Source organism: Procambarus clarkii, chromosome 55 (assembly GCF_040958095.1).
Source record: "Procambarus clarkii isolate CNS0578487 chromosome 55, FALCON_Pclarkii_2.0, whole genome shotgun sequence".
In the NCBI taxonomy this organism is placed as follows: domain Eukaryota; kingdom Metazoa; phylum Arthropoda; class Malacostraca; order Decapoda; family Cambaridae; genus Procambarus; species Procambarus clarkii.
In genome coordinates this window covers 10,248,054-10,264,053 of record NC_091204.1, presented here as the reverse complement: position 1 = coordinate 10,264,053, position 16,000 = coordinate 10,248,054, and the positions used below count along the sequence as shown (strand labels likewise).

At 41.1% G+C, this 16,000-nt stretch overlaps 1 long non-coding RNA gene across 1 annotated transcript; it reads left to right on the top strand.

Moving 5' to 3' along the window:
- The first annotated feature begins 1,699 nt into the window (after positions 1 to 1,699).
- On the top strand, positions 1,700 to 14,979 carry LOC123755838 (uncharacterized). The gene is made up of 2 exons (XR_006772575.2): positions 1,700 to 2,108; positions 13,041 to 14,979. It is a non-coding gene; the product is annotated as an uncharacterized lncRNA (long non-coding RNA).
- Positions 14,980 to 16,000: the final 1,021 nt, after the last annotated feature.

Genomic DNA, 16,000 nt, shown 5'->3' with positions numbered 1-16,000 from the left:
CCCTACTCCTATCTTAGAGGAGACAGGCTTGAACATAAATTATCAGTTTTGTAAACATTGCTCGCAGGTGCCTGGGCTCCATAGACGCGCCTTGTACCCCTTCTCTAGCTGGGGAGAGCTGACTCAATCTTCAGAAATTCATGTAGCTTTCCACGACAGATCAGTGAAGGTGATTGGCCTGAGATAAGGGCCAAGTCCTTATTGGCCCTAGAGAGCCAGACCTCAGGCCTACGTGTTACATGGTTGGTCATTGCCAAAATAATGGGTGGAGCCCTGGGGCTGTATTAGATGGTGGGAGGAGTAATCCTTCCCAGCAATAAGTTGGAAAAACTAAATTTCATCAGTGTGTCTTGGGAGTGTATTAGGAACAGGGCCGCAAGCCCGTATCCTCGGGGCTGAGGGCAGCCATCAACATCGTGGCCGTAGTGCGGGTATTTAAGGTAGAGTAGCACTTGAGTTTTGTGTCCTCGGTAAATATCCATTGTGCCTCTAGGGAAATAGAATAGGTGATGTGTTCAAATTGTCTTAATTTACATGTTTTCATAAAATAAATTGTATAGCTTGTCCAGTGGTATTCACTTAACTCCCCTTTGATATATTTTGCTACTTTGTCATTTTTAGGTGTTGTATTGGAAGCCCCCATGTTCTCCTACTATTAATAGATACTAAAGTTGCCCTTGGATTCAAATAAGTTAACGTAAATTACACAAACTAATTTTCCAAAATTTATTACTGTAATTCATATTACCCGGAGTCCCATGGTTACTGATTCCTTGCCTTCCTGGGGGATCGGTGATAGACACATTCAGGTATGGTTGGTCGGGAAGGTGGTGGCAGTGCTTTAATGGTTTTTATTTTATAATTAGTAATAAGCGAATAACCCTTGTCCTTGGTGTATCTTCCTCATTTAATATTCCTCTTATATACGTGGCAGTCCAGTGAGGGGTCATGCTGGACTGTAACAGCGTTAAGCTGGGGTATTGAGTGAAGAGAGACGGAGAATTACAACAGAAAGCGTATATTACGATTATGAGAGATCACAAGATAACAGGATTAATACTGGGGAACATTGGGTTATTACAATAGAGGCCGCGGTTATTACGGCAGGGTAAGCGGTCATTACAATTTTTATAGTACTTGGAAGGAGTCAGGATAAGGATTTGGGATGGGACGGGGGGAAGGAATGGTGCCTAACCACAAGGATGGTTAGGGACTGAAAGCCGACCTGAGGCTACTAGTACTAGTGACCCCTAAGGTAAATTCAGGTAAAATGGCCCGTGTAGACGCCATCAACGTCGAAACTCTGCTGGGTTTTAAAATACAGCTAGAAAAGATCATCAGGGCAAATGGGAAGACCTTTGACAAGCCGCCGGCTTCCTGTCCTCGTCGAGGCCACTAGTATTGGTGGCCCCTAAGGTAAATTCAGGTAAAATGACCCGTGTCGACGCCATCAACGTCAAAACTCTGCTGGGTTTTAAAATACAGCTAGAAAAGATCATCAGGGCAAATGGGAAAACCTTTGACAAGCCGCCAGCTTCCTGTCCTCATCGAGGCCACTAGTATTGATAGCCCCTCAGGTAAATTCAGGTAAAATTACCCGAGCGCCGACCGCCAGTGTTAGCGGAGGAGTTTTAGTTTTTTTTTAGTTTAGTTCATTTATTATGCACCCCATACCCCTCTTGTGGGCGGTAGTGGAAAGGGTTAGAGAGGCACATAATGGGCTCAGGGACTGAACCCCACAATTCATTTAGCTAAGCAAGTTACAATCTTGACGAGCAAGTTACAAAATTCAATATAAGTCGTCACATCAACAATGGGTTCGAGATCGACCTCAAGTACAGGTTCTTAAAGGACACACTGTGTTTATTACTGCTTGGAGGCTCCCGTGTGTGCTGTGTAGGCCCGTGTAGGCCTGTGTAGGCCCGTGTAGGCCTGTGTAGGCCCACACTCGGCATCAGGAGTGAGAGACGGCGTCTGTGGTAGACAATAGAGTGATCAATACCGCCAGGGTGAGAGTTGAGGGACAATACCAGGGGGGCCGGAGTGTCCCAACCTGCACCTTACTCCTCCTACAGTAACACACCTCAAGGGGCGCCCCGTTGTACCAGGTTAGCACTGATTGATTGATTGATGAACATTAAGCCTCCCAAAAGGTGGGACGGGCATGAATAGCCCGTAAGTGGTGGCCCTTCTGAGCCATTACCAGTATCAATAGATGATACTGGAGATCTGTGGAGGTGCGACTGCACCCTGCGTGACGGGAGATGTCTCCCGTCGGGAAAGAACTAAGTCATTACGACTATATAGCACTGGGAAGAGGTCAGGGATAAGGATTTGGGATGGGACGGTGGGGAAGGAATGGTGCCTAACCACTTGGTGGACGGTCGGGGATTGAACGCCGACCTGCATAGAGCGAGACTGTCGCTCTACTATCCAGTCCAAGTGGTTGGACCTCTCCACGTTGAGTCACTTTTATCTTGGACTAAGCTGTATGAAGAATAAACAGGTGAGGAGTCCATACACAATAATGGGGCCGAAGATTTATTTAATTTACTTATATATATATCATTGGGGATGTTGGACGCCAGGACCCATTGGGGTCACCTTGTGGGAGTTGCCGCAAAGATATTATATCTAATTATTTCAGTGTCTCTGATTTCTTCATTTGTTTTATCCAGTAATATTATTCAATATTGTGTAGTATGATATATTTTTACCTGAATTTTTTACCTGAGGGAGACAACTGGGAAGCGGTCCGTCTAATTACCACAAGCTACCACAAGCTTCAGAAAGCTTCCTGGCAATACGTTAGTAATGAATAAATATGATATGTTAGGTTAGGCTGACCTAACCTAACCTAACCTAACCTAACCTAACCTAACCTAATCGAAGCTTGGATCGTCGACTTGATTTGGCGTCACCAGCTTTTTATTTTCGTCTAATTTCTTTATAAAAAGATACTTTTTCAGATTAAAATTATGTTTTTTCGTGTTGTACATTCAGCACCAACATTATAATGAGTAAATATATCATATTTATTCATTACTAACGTATTGCCAGGAAGCTTTCTGAAGTTTGTGGAGCTTGTGGTAATTAGACGGACCGCTGGGAAGAGATGCGGACCAAGCCACGCACCACAAGATGAAGAAACGATGACGTTTCGGTCTGTCCTGCGACCATTATCAAGTCGGACCATTATCACAATCGAGGCAATCTACTTGATAATAGTCCAGGACGGACCGAAACGTGGTTGTCTCTTCATCTGGTGGGGAGTGTTCTGGTGTTGCCTTTCCTCTTATTTGGTCTAACTTTGGAGTGAATGTTGATATTAGGTCTGCTGTCAGGATAGAGGATCCACTCACCCACCTGATCAACCAGGCTGTGACTCGTACGTCAGGCTGCGAGCAGCCGCGTCCAACAGCCTGGTTGATCAGTCCGGCAACCAGGAGGCCTGGTCAACGACCGGGCCGCGGGGGACGCTAAGCCCCGGAAGCACCTCAAGGTAACCTCAAGGTAAGGTAACCACCCAAGCAGCAGATGAATACCCATAAAACTAGCTGGTCCCAGGACTAAATATGACCTTATTATCTCTGTTGCTAGTCAAAAGCAACATCTACATAGTGCTTAACAAAGCCATGTTAGCCATGCCTTTCGAACTCACTCTCTGGTAAATTAAAAAATGTTCCAACCTATCTTGAGGTTATCTTGAGATGATTTTGGGACTTAGTGTCCCTGCAGTCCGATCCTCGACCAGGCCTCCTTTTTGTAACACACCCCCAGGAAGCAGCTAACTCTCAGGTACTTATTTAGTGCTAGGTAACAGGGGCATCAGGGTGAAAGAAACTCTGCCCATTTGTTTCCACCTCCACTGGAATCGAACCCGGAACTTCAGAACTATGAATCGGAAGTGCTGTCCACTCAGCTGTCAGGCTAACTTATGCCTTGTTCAAAAGTAAAACCAAAAAGTACCTGATTTCATTCTCATAGTTTTCTACCTTCAAACTCTCACTGTATTTTGTACTACCCACTTCCCCAATATTAGTACCTAAGACCAATTAAGTACTTAATCTTTACCAGTGTAATCACCTTTGTCAATTTATTTTGTTGATATAAAACATTGCTACAATGTACTTTTTCATTTTACATGATATGTTAGATTAAGGCCCCTGTCCAAAGTGCTATGCGTGACTTTACAAGAATGTCAAAATATCACTAATGTAATCTCACCAACCCATTGTACCTCCTTGTAAATAAAATATTATTATTATTATTATTATTATTATTATTATTATTATTATTATTATTATGTTAGTCTGTCACTCTGCAGACTGTCAAATTCGCAAACAAAACTCTGATCTTACTCAGTAGTGCTTCACTAAGAAGGGAACGATCTAAGAAAATAGTGTGAAATTACAAGTAAACTACAACTAAGGAAATATTTTTTTCTGAGTAGCATGATTTAAAACCTGCCAACCTTCACTGTCATGCCAAAATTAATAGGTGTCCTTACCTAGCCTAACTTTGTGCTATTTTGTCTTCAGTCACCTTTTTGACTCGTAAACTGTACCAGAGTCTTCATTAGCTGCTACTAACTTCTCAGGCGTGTCTTTACACACTTATGGAAGTGTTTACCACAGATTTGAGTAAATGCTTAATTTTTTAAATAATATCAGCAGCTTATATTATTTGTAATTCATTCATTTAACTCTACTATTATAATTTTTTTATATTTACTATTAATTTGTTGCTACATTGCAAGCTGCTATTTGCAGCATATATTACTTTTATTTTTATCCCATATGTAATTGTTATGAGATTACATAATAATTTAAACTTTAATTTGATTAATTATTTAAATCACATTGTACCATCCTTGTGTTCTAAATTATTTGTTATTTGTAATTGATTTAATCTTATGTTTCCACTCCTGAATTTCTTTGTCTAACTTTTAAATCTAACCATTCCTGTGTTTTAACATCATTACTGCTTAATAATAGGGTCCCCATGGCTCAGTGGTAAACCACTTGCCTGGTGCTTCACGAGCACTTTGGCCTGGGTTCGTATCCTGGCCGGGAAGGATTGACTGGGGGCCAATACTTAACTGTAGCCTCTGTTCACCCAGCAGTGAATGAGTACCTGGTTGTTAAACAATTTGGCGGATCGGCCGAGCAGACAGCACGCTGGACTTGTGATCCTGTGGTCCTGGGTTCGATCCCAGGTGCCGGCGAGAAACAATGGGCAGAGTTTCTTTCACCCTATGCCCCTGTTACCTAGCAGTAAAATAGGTACCTGGGTGTTAGTCAGCCGTCACGGGCTGCTTCCTGGGGGTGGAGGCCTGGTCGTGGACCGGGCCGCGGGGACACTAAAGCCCCGAAATCATCTCAAGATAACCTCAAGATAGATCATATTCCAGGGAAAATTAGGATTAAGGACCTGCCCCGAAACGCTGTGTGCTAGTGGCTGTACAAGAATGTAATAATTCTTGTATGTATAAATAAATAAGAATAAAAATCAAAAATAATATTAGCTATTATATGAAATTAAGTGTGACCAACAACTAATGACCTCCTTCAATGACTGTGGCATAACTGAAAGCCAGCAGTCTTCCAAATGTCAATACTGTACTGGAAATATATCGCGTGAGTGACCGAGCCTTACCTAGCCTAACCTTGTCCAAGATGCCGTCTTTCACACTATCTTGAGGTTATCTTGAGATGATTTCGGGGCTTTAGTGTCCCCGCGGCCCGGTCCTCGACAAGGCCTCCACCCCCAGGAAGCAGCCCGTGACAGCTGACTTAACTCCCAGGTACCTAGTTTACTGCTAGGTAACAGGGGCATTTAGGGTGAAAGAAACTTTGCCCATTTGTTTCTGCCTCGTGCGGGAATCGAACCCGCGCCACAGAATTACGAGTCCTGCGCGCTATCCACCAGGCTACGAGGCCCCTACCTAGCCTAACCTTGTCCAAGATGCCGTCTTTCACACTATTGGTTAAATAATGTTCTATCATCCATAAAAGCCCTAACTTCTCGGTAATGTCTCCATGTACTTACGTAAGCATCTACCTCAGTATCTTGGCAAAGGCTTACTCGTTTGTATTATTTTATCTTTAAATTTAATGGGAATTTAATTTAAATTAGTCATTCATTAGTATTAAATAATTAAGATCATATTTTTATTAAGATCATATTAATTATAGGGTCCTATGTTATAGTTAATTATCATTAAGATTATATTAGATTATATTAATCAGTATTAATTAAGATTAATTTTGTCATTTTTTATTAATTCCATAATTTTATTGAATATTTATCTTGTCAATCTTAATTGAATCCTTAATTTTACTTGTAATTTGTATCCTACTTGTGTAATTATATTGATTTTTATTACATTTTTAACTTGTTCCTGTTATATTTGCATTTATGCTATAGTTATTTATTAATAACTATAACAATACAGTTATCTTGAGGTTATCTTGAGATGATTTCGGGGCTTTAGTGTCCCTGCGGCCCGGTCCTCGACCAGGCCTCCACCCCCAGGAAGCAGCCCGTGACAGCTGACTAACACCCAGGTACCTATTTTACTGCTAGGTAACAGGAGCATTGGGTGAAAGAAACTCTGCCCATTGTTTCTCGCCGGCGCCCGGGATCGAACCCAGGACCACAGGATCACAAGTCCAGCGTGTTGTCCGCTCGGCCGACCGGCTCCCTATATACATATATATTCTATATATAATTACTATATACAGTAATTATATATAGAATATAAATCTTGTCTATCTCAATATAGAATATTATTCTTGTCAGTCTTTATTGAATCCTTATTTTTTACTTGTCATCTGTATCCTTCTTGTCTGATTACAGTGATTCATATTTTACTTTTATTTGTTCCTATTATACGTGTATTTGCATTTTTTTTCCTATCGTTGTTTTTATAACTATAATTTTGTTTGTGATTGCTCCTGTTTTTTTATTCTCCTGAAATTAGTTTTAATTTGTATTTTATTTTAGTGTAATTTTAGTAATTTTCCTAAGATTATTTTATTGCTCATCATATGCCTTTATTTTTATGTTCCACTTTTATTTCACTGTGATTATTTTTTTATTTGAACTTTAATTGTACTGTAATTGTTTATTGTAATTTACTGTTACTCACCTACCCCATATTCTAATCAGAATATCCTTAAAGTCTTCTCTATTCTTACTCCATGCACACTACAATTGACCCTGAACTAAATCTGCTATCACATATGTACAATAACCAGCACATTGCTCACTATTGCAGTTACTACACAGCAAACCTTGCAAAAACAAACTCCAGAATAACACAAGTCTATCAGTATTCAATCAGCATGTCAGATCACTTGGTAAACTTGGTAAGTAGTGCCTGTGATGACATCAATGCACTACTTGAAGCACTGGGCTCTAAACTATCTTTCATTATCTTAACAGAAATATGGTTATCTTGAGATGATTTCGGGGCTTTTTTTAGTGTCCCCGCGGTCCGGTCCTCGACCAGGCCTCCACCCCTAGGAAGTAGCCCGTGACAGCTGACTAACACCCAGGTACCTATTTTACTGCTAGGTAACAGGGGCATAGGGTGAAAGAAACTCTGCCCATTGTTTCTCGCCGGCGCCTGGGATCGAACCCAGGACAACAGGATCACAAGTCCAGCGTGCTGTCCGCTCGGCCGACCGGCTCCCATCTGGCTGGTTGGTTAGGTAAAGACCATACCCAACTATACAACCTAACTGGATATGCCATTCACAAATGCAGAGATGATTAAAAAGGTGGTGGTACAGCTATCTATTATCAAGATAACTTTACTTGCACAAGTATTATTAGTAATAGAGGTGACTACCTTGAATATACCTTTGCTCAATTCTTGGTCAAATCCCTTTAATTGCCAATAACTATTGGAGATATTTATTGATTTCCTAATACTAATAGAATTGCATTCTCAGATAATATGAGGAACCTAATCATAAACAACAAACGAAACAAAAATCACATCATCCTAGGAGGTGACTTCAACATTGACCTTTGTCAACCAAATATTCCCCAAGTCAAATACTTCCTGAACAGTATGAACTCCTGTATGCTAATCCCCACAATCTCCAAGCCCACATGAATTACTCAAGCATATGCTATAACCCTGGACCACATCCAACTATACATGCTTGAAGGTTTCGAAGATCTTCTACTGCACTCTCCACTAGTGCTTCCACCTTCACTCTCATTGGTTGAAATGTATTTCAGTTATTGCTCTTTTTGTTTCCCTATATCAGAAACAGGACTAGTGCCTATATTAAAGTCCTTGACAACACCCGATGTCAATCAGCCACTTTTACAGAGTTGTATAACACATCTTGAGGTTATCTTGAGATGATTTTGGGGCTTTAGTGTCCCCGCGGCCCGGTCCTCGACCAGGCCTCCACCCCCAGGAAGCAGCCCGTGACAGCTGACTAACACCCAGGTACCTATTTTACTGCTAGGTAACAGGGGCATAGGGTGAAAGAAACTCTGCCCATTGTTTCTCGCCGGCGCCTGGGATCGAACCCAGGACCATAGGATCACAAGTCCAGCGTGCTGTCCGCTCGGCCGACCGGCTCCGAGCCGGCGGAGCTAGTCTTTAATTGTTGGGGTAACTTCCTTCCTCTTAACACCTCGAGAACGATTGCTGCTGCTACCAGACATAGTCTTGGCAAATATGATCAAAGTTACTATGAAAACCTAAAAGTTATTTAAAAAAAAATATTTCACTAATGGTGTGGCACTGTGGTATAACGGGAAGGTCGGCAGCACATGGGCTGTTTGGCTTGCCCAGGCCTGATCGGGTCCACTTGGGGCAAGCAGGCACGTTACGTAGGCCGCCAGGTGGAAAAAACTCCCAATATTTTTGGAGCAAACTTCAGCCTGTGCAAATTGTTTTTAGGGAACTTGTATATTTGTTATAATACAGTATTATATGATACTGTATTTCTTTTCTTTTTGACTGTGATGAATTGTTCTAAAATTATTGATAATTACTGTACTGTATAGGCCCCTCCGCATGCCCCTTTTCCCCACAGGCTGTCCCTCCCAACGCTCACCTCTCTCCCGACACCACCCACCCACCCCACCCTACACCACGTGCCTCGAACCACAGCCATATGGGATTAATACGGTATAGCTCGATGCCTGCCTTTCTGATCCGGAATAATCTCTGCTTGTCCGGCTTATTATCCGGATTGAGCAACGTCAGTAGCAAATTAACCGGTTTAGATTTCAACTCTCAGTATACGCTGAGCCAGCCAAATATCCACTAGTCCAGCTTCTATGGACATTTTGGCCGCATAGGGAGATAACTTTTTCCGGTCATAATCTTTGCCAGATTAGGGTGTTTTCCGGATTGACGGGTCCCAAATTAGTGAGCTTCTGCAGTATAATAAATACAGTCACTGAGAAGGGTGTCGACAAAATACATGTAGACTTCGTCATGCAAGCCCCCTTGGGAATCACTGTCAGCAGACTTTTAAGATTATGGCTCTTGAATGAAATAAGAACCAGACTAATCCTTATCTGCTACACAACATTGCACAGATGAATATAGAAGCAAACTTGGTATCTGACACCTTTACATACTTCACAGATGGATCAGTAGACCAGAAGCAAGAAACCGGAGCTGCAGTTAAGGCAGAAAATTCTGTAGTTTGAGACTCTCAAATGGGTGTTCAACTTTGCAAATAGATGCTAGCCATTCATAAGGCTTTGGAACATGCTCTTGCTGAACATCATGATGTTATCGTACAAACAGATTCAAGAACTGCCATTTAAACTTTGCAACAAGAACACGTGCATGGCAACATCCATCACAAATGTCATATCATTAATGCAAACACTCAAACGTCAAGGCCGTCGAATGCTTATCAACTGGGTGCAAAGTCATATAGGAATAACATGACATGACAATAACAGTAACATAGGCTTACAGGTTCCAAAAGATGAGAAGAAATGTCAGGACTGTAGAGAAATGCCCGACAGACCAATGGAACATTATCTAACACAGTGTAGTAAACCCAATAATAAGATTTCAACAAATATTTAACAGAGCAGAAGATGTTGTTAAACACATTGGGCATAATATTACTAAAGCGAACATAAGAGTCATAAATACTCATAAAACAGAAACAAGAAACATGTAACACTTAGTGGGCAGTCAGAGGCTTAGAACCCATGCAGAAATATCCCTGTCAAAAAAAAAATAGTTATGCAATAGGGAAAATATGGCTCTGAATAACCTAACCAATTCCAGTACCATATAATTCCAATTACAGTTCCCGTGGCATAGTGGTAAGACGCTTGCCTAGGGTTTTGCGGGCACTTTGGCCTGGGTTCGTATCCTGGCCGGGGAGGATTTACTGGGCGTCACTCCTTAACTGTAGCCTCTGTTTACTCAACAGTAAAATGGGTACCTGGTTGTTAAACTATTTGGCGAGGTCATATTCCAAAGAATATTAAGATTAAGGACTTGCCTGAAATGCTATGCGTTCTAGTGGCTGTACAAGAATGTAAGAATTCTTGTATATATAAATAAAAATAAAAAACCCACATTTAAGACCAAAATTCTAATATAATATAGTTGATAAAAAATGTTAAGAAGCTTTTCATGAAAATTATATTAGATTTCATATTTACCATTTAATTTATTTGCATTATAAAAAAAGTATGATTATTATAGAGCTTCATGTCAGGATCACAGAGAAGCAATACAACCACATACAGTGGTACAACCACATACAGTGGTACAACCACATACAGTGGTACAACCACATACAGTGGTACCTCAGCTTACCAATACACATACAGTGGTACAACCACATACAGTGGTACAACCACATACAGTGGTACAACCACATACAGTGGTACAACCACATACAGTGGTACCTCAGCTTACCAATACACATACAGTGGTACAACCACATACAGTGGTACCTCAGCTTTCGAATTTCATCCGTTCCCAGGGACGGTTCTTAACCCAAAAATTCGTAACGCGAAGTGAATTTTCCCATAAGAAATAATGTAAATTGAATTAATCTGTTCCACACTCCCAAAAATATTAACTTAAAAATAAATTTCATCCCTAATTCACCCAAATCGTTAGTACTATAGTATGTACAATTTATTGCTTACCTTTATTGATTTCTCATGTTGGCGTATGAAAGACGGTGAGGCGGGTGGGGAGGAGGAGGAAAGGTTTGTGTTTGGAAGGGGAGTCCCCTTCCATGATAACATCAGACTATGATGACTTCTCGGGAGTACTCTTGTCTCCTACTTTTGCCCGCATACCACTAGGACGTGCTTGTGGCTCACTGCTTGTTTTTCTCACTATAAATCTATCCATAGAGGCTTGTTTTTTTCCCCTACGTTGTAACACTTATCTGTAGTGAGGCATCACAGCGTCATTAATAAGGATAATGAAACGGCCTACTACAGCTTGCTCTGGGCGAGTCGTTTCAACAAAAGTTTGCATTTCGTCTCACAGTCTACACCACTTCCTAATTGTTGAGGAAGGGATATTCTGTACTGCCTCCTCCTCCTGAAGACATTTGCTCAGCTGCCTCTTGTTGCTGCTCATTGTGAAGGGCTAGGAGTTCCACAGTGGTCAGTTCTTCACTGTATTCCTCCACCAACTCCTCCACATCAGCACCATCCAACTCCAAGCCCAATTTCTGGCCCAGAGTAACAATTTCTTCAACAAGAGGCACTTCAGGTTCAGGCTCAAACCCCTCAAAATCTTGTTCTGAAACATATTCAGGCCACAATTTTTTCCAGCCAGAGATCATGGTTCTTTGAGTCACTTCTTGCCAGGCTTTGTCAATGAGTTTTAAAGCACTACAAATGTTAACATGTTTTTTCCAGAACTCTTTGAGGGTGAGATTTGTAGAATCAATCACTTCAAAACATTTCCAGAAAAGTGCCCTTTCATAAAGTTTCTTAAAATTGGAAATGATTTTCTGGTCCATAGGCTGAAGTAGAAGAGTGGTGTTGGGAGGAAGGCACTTTATTGTAACAAAATTAAATTTATCCAAAATGCATCCTCCAAGTCTGGAGGATGAGCAGGAGCTTTGTCGAGGAAAAGCATAGCCTTGAGTGGCAAACTTTTCTCCTGCAGATATATTTTGATGGTAGGGCATACTGGTGTGGTAGGTATGCCTCACTCTCAACAAAATCCTTAAATTCTTCAACAAATCTTTCAGTCGCTGGTTTGTCTGCTGCTGGCAGCCTCCCCATGCCTCACAACACTATGAATGTCACTTCTTTTTCTAAATTTCTCAAACCATCTCCTGCTCGCCTTAAACTCTTTCGTATCTGCATACTTGTTCCAGGGGTATTCCTTATAAGATCTTCATGCAAATGCCTTGCTTTTTCACAAATGATGGCCTCTGAATCATTATCACCCGCTAACTCCTTGTTGTGTATCCAGAGTAATAACAACTTTCCAACATTCTCAAGTGTTTGTGTTCTTTGTTTCGTGATTGTTGATATGCCTTTTGCCACTAGCACTCATAATGTCCTTTTTCTTAGCCATTACAGTGCATATTGTTGACATAGATTTGTTATACTGCCTAGCTATTTCAACAACCCGTGTATCATTTTTATGTTTATGAATGATCTCTTGTTTTTCCTCTATGGTCATCGTCACGTGTATTTTCTTGGGTTGAGCCCTACCACTGATTTTCTTGGGACTCATGGCGTGATATATAATAATTACTTTTATGTTAAAACCCCCAAAAATCTGAAAAACACTGAAATTCTTTATAAAGAATTAAAGCGCGATTATCACTAGGCGGGAAGCACTGGTAAACTGAGGCACAGGTGCCGTGCTACCCATTAACCACGAGCTAGGTCGGCGATACGCGTATCAACACAACAAACTATGTTAAGTTACCAAAACATTCGTAAATAGGGCCATTCGTAAGCCGAGGTGTCACTGTATTCGCAAATCATCAATAGAAGTATCTCTGGAACTGTTTTGTTCATTAACACTTTTTGTGTTGCAGGGTCTGCACTTGATTGCTGATGGTGCAAGTGGTTGGGCACTGTTCCTTCACACCGTCCTCATATCCCAGCACTTAGCCTGTCTTCATATCTCTTCAAAGTGTTATAATATAGTTATACTGGCTTAGTGCTCTCTCACGATAATAATCTTGCCATACCATTGCACTTTGTGTTAACAGTTCATTCCAGATCTATGCTTTGGTGCAATTTGGTTCAGTTTTTAATATTTATATTAATAAAACATACAAGTAGTAAACAGATGGATAAATACAAGAGTTCATGCTAAGCTATAATAGTGTTCCCTTTGCAGATATTCACAACAGTATTTTCTGACAAGATTATACAGAAGTGGAATTTAATGTTCAATGTATTACAAAGAGAGTTTATCTATAGCAGACAACATAAATGAAATCTTGTATAGAAAGATGGTCTAAATCTCTTTTTTTTTTTTTAAATCTCTCTCAATTCGTCAAGGCTTTATATTAGGGAAACTATATTAGTATTTAGTGTTTAAAAATCATTGCATATAAATACGTTTGGTAAAACATACAATGAATCAAGCCAGAATGACATCACATCAATGTACAGAATGCTCAAAAAACTTTAAACGTAAATCATATCTAGTTCGACATATGAGAGTTCATACAGGGGAGAAACCATATCAGTGTTCAGTGTGTTTAAGAAGCTTTACAGAAATGTCAAATCTAGTACATCATAGGAGACTTCATTCAGGAGAGAAACCATATCAGTGTTCAGAGTGTCTGAAAAGCTTTATTCAAAACTCTCATCTTATAAATCACATGAGAGGTCATTCAGGACAGAAACCATATCTGTGTTCAGTGTGTCTAAAATGCTTTCCACAAAAGTCAACTCTGAAAGCTCATTTGAAAATTCATTCAGAAGATAAGCCATTTCACTGTTTACATTGTCTAAAAGTTTTTTCACGAAAGCCGTATCTAGTAAATCACATGAGAGTTCATTCAGAGGAGAAACCATATCAGTGTTCAGAGTGTCTAAAAGACTTTAAACATAAGTCAACTCTAGTACATCACATGAGAATTCATTCAGGAGAAAAACCTTACCAATGTTCAGAGTGTCAAAAAGCTTTTTTAAAAAAGTCATATTTAGTACTTCACCTGAGAGTTCATACAGGAGAAAAACCGTATCAGTGTTCAGTGTGTCTGAAAGTTTTTTCACATAAATCGGCTCAAGTACGTCACATGAGAGTTCACACAGGAGAGAAATTGTAAATGTTTGGGCTTTATGAGCTAGGGTCCCTTCACAGGAATGTTCCCACTCATAATGCAAGGACTATAAGTGTGTGTTAGTTAACTTATTGTTGGAAAATAAATCTCCCCAATTCTACTATATGTCCTTTTTCTCCTCATGGCAAGTGCCCTTACATAATGAGGTGGGTGCTGGTTGAGCTGTTGCCATAACCTGGAGTGCATTTGAGCGAGAAGTCAAACAATGAAATCCACTTTGGCTTCATCCTACCCATGTGGTGTTTCCATGTATGACAGGCTATGTACTCCTTGTTTCCCATCTGGAAGTTGAGTCTGCCTAGGTGCGGCAATACCTTTGGGGAGGTGGGTGATGCGTTCTTTGATAGAAAATTGTGATCGAACTGAATCATTTGGCTGGTTTGGTCTTTCCAAGAGGCAGTTGGGCATTTCAGAGTTAGCATTACTATTGGTCTATTGGATGATATCAGACCCATCATTGTGTACCTGTATATACTTCTCTTTTATGTAGGGAGGGTGAGGGCAAAAGGATGGATTGATGCTGTTATACAGCCTCCCCTCAGTTTGTATAAGAATTAAGTCCCTGTAAAAAAATTGTCAAGAGCAAAAACTAAGAATTAACAATAAGTTACAGTGTATGGTAAAAATAGGATTATAATTTGAGATATAGTATATGAATAAAACGCCTATTTAAATATTTAATATTTACTGCTCCTATCATGTTCCAGTTATAAATAGTGCATAATGAGGTCCAGAATACTTGGGGTGTGCAATGCAAGAATATGGTATTAAAAGTTTGCAAAAAAAATAAAAAAAAGAATGTGTGTGTTGTAGCCCAATACACAGGTAAAAGCACTGTAGACTTGTAGATTAGCTTGAATTATCTGTGTGCCATAAAAATTTTCCCATAATTTTTGTCGTTGTAAAAGTGGTTATCCACAAACTGCCGAATCTGCATTGCCAGTATTGTGTAAATATGAGGGCTGCTCATTCCTTCCTATTTTTGGACTGCTTTCTTAAAGGGCAGAGAAGTAAATGTAACATAAACATGTATGGCAAATAAATTGTCATCCACACTTCCGTGGAAATAAACATTCCAATCACCTGGGCTGTAGGAGTTTTGAACCGTGGAGCCCACGCGTGTGATAGAGCTTCGGCCTCACACTTGTGGAGCCCACGCGTGTGATAGAGCTTCGGCCTCACACTTGTGGAGCCCACGCGTGTGATAGAGCTTCGGCCTCACACTTGTGGAGCCCACGCGTGTGATAGAGCTTCGGCCTCACACTTGTGGAGTCCACGCGTGTGATAGAGCTTCGGCCTCACACTTGTGGAGCCCACGCGTGTGATAGAGCTTCGGCCTCACACTTGTGGAGCCCACGCGTGTGATAGAGCTTCGGCCTCACACTTGTGGAGTCCACGCGTGTGATAGAGCTTCGGCCTCACACTTGTGGAGCCCACGCGTGTGATAGAGCTTCGGCCTCACACTTGTGGAGTCCACGCGTGTGATAGAGCTTCGGCCTCACACTTGTGGAGCCCACGCGTGTGATAGAGCTTCGGCCTCACACTTGTGGAGTCCACGCGTGTGATAGAGCTTCGGCCTCACACTTGTGGAGTCCACGCGTGTGATAGAGCTTCGGCCTCACACTTGTGGAGTCCACGCGTGTGATAGAGCTTCGGCCTCACACTTGTGGAGTCCACGCGTGTGATAGAGCTTCGGC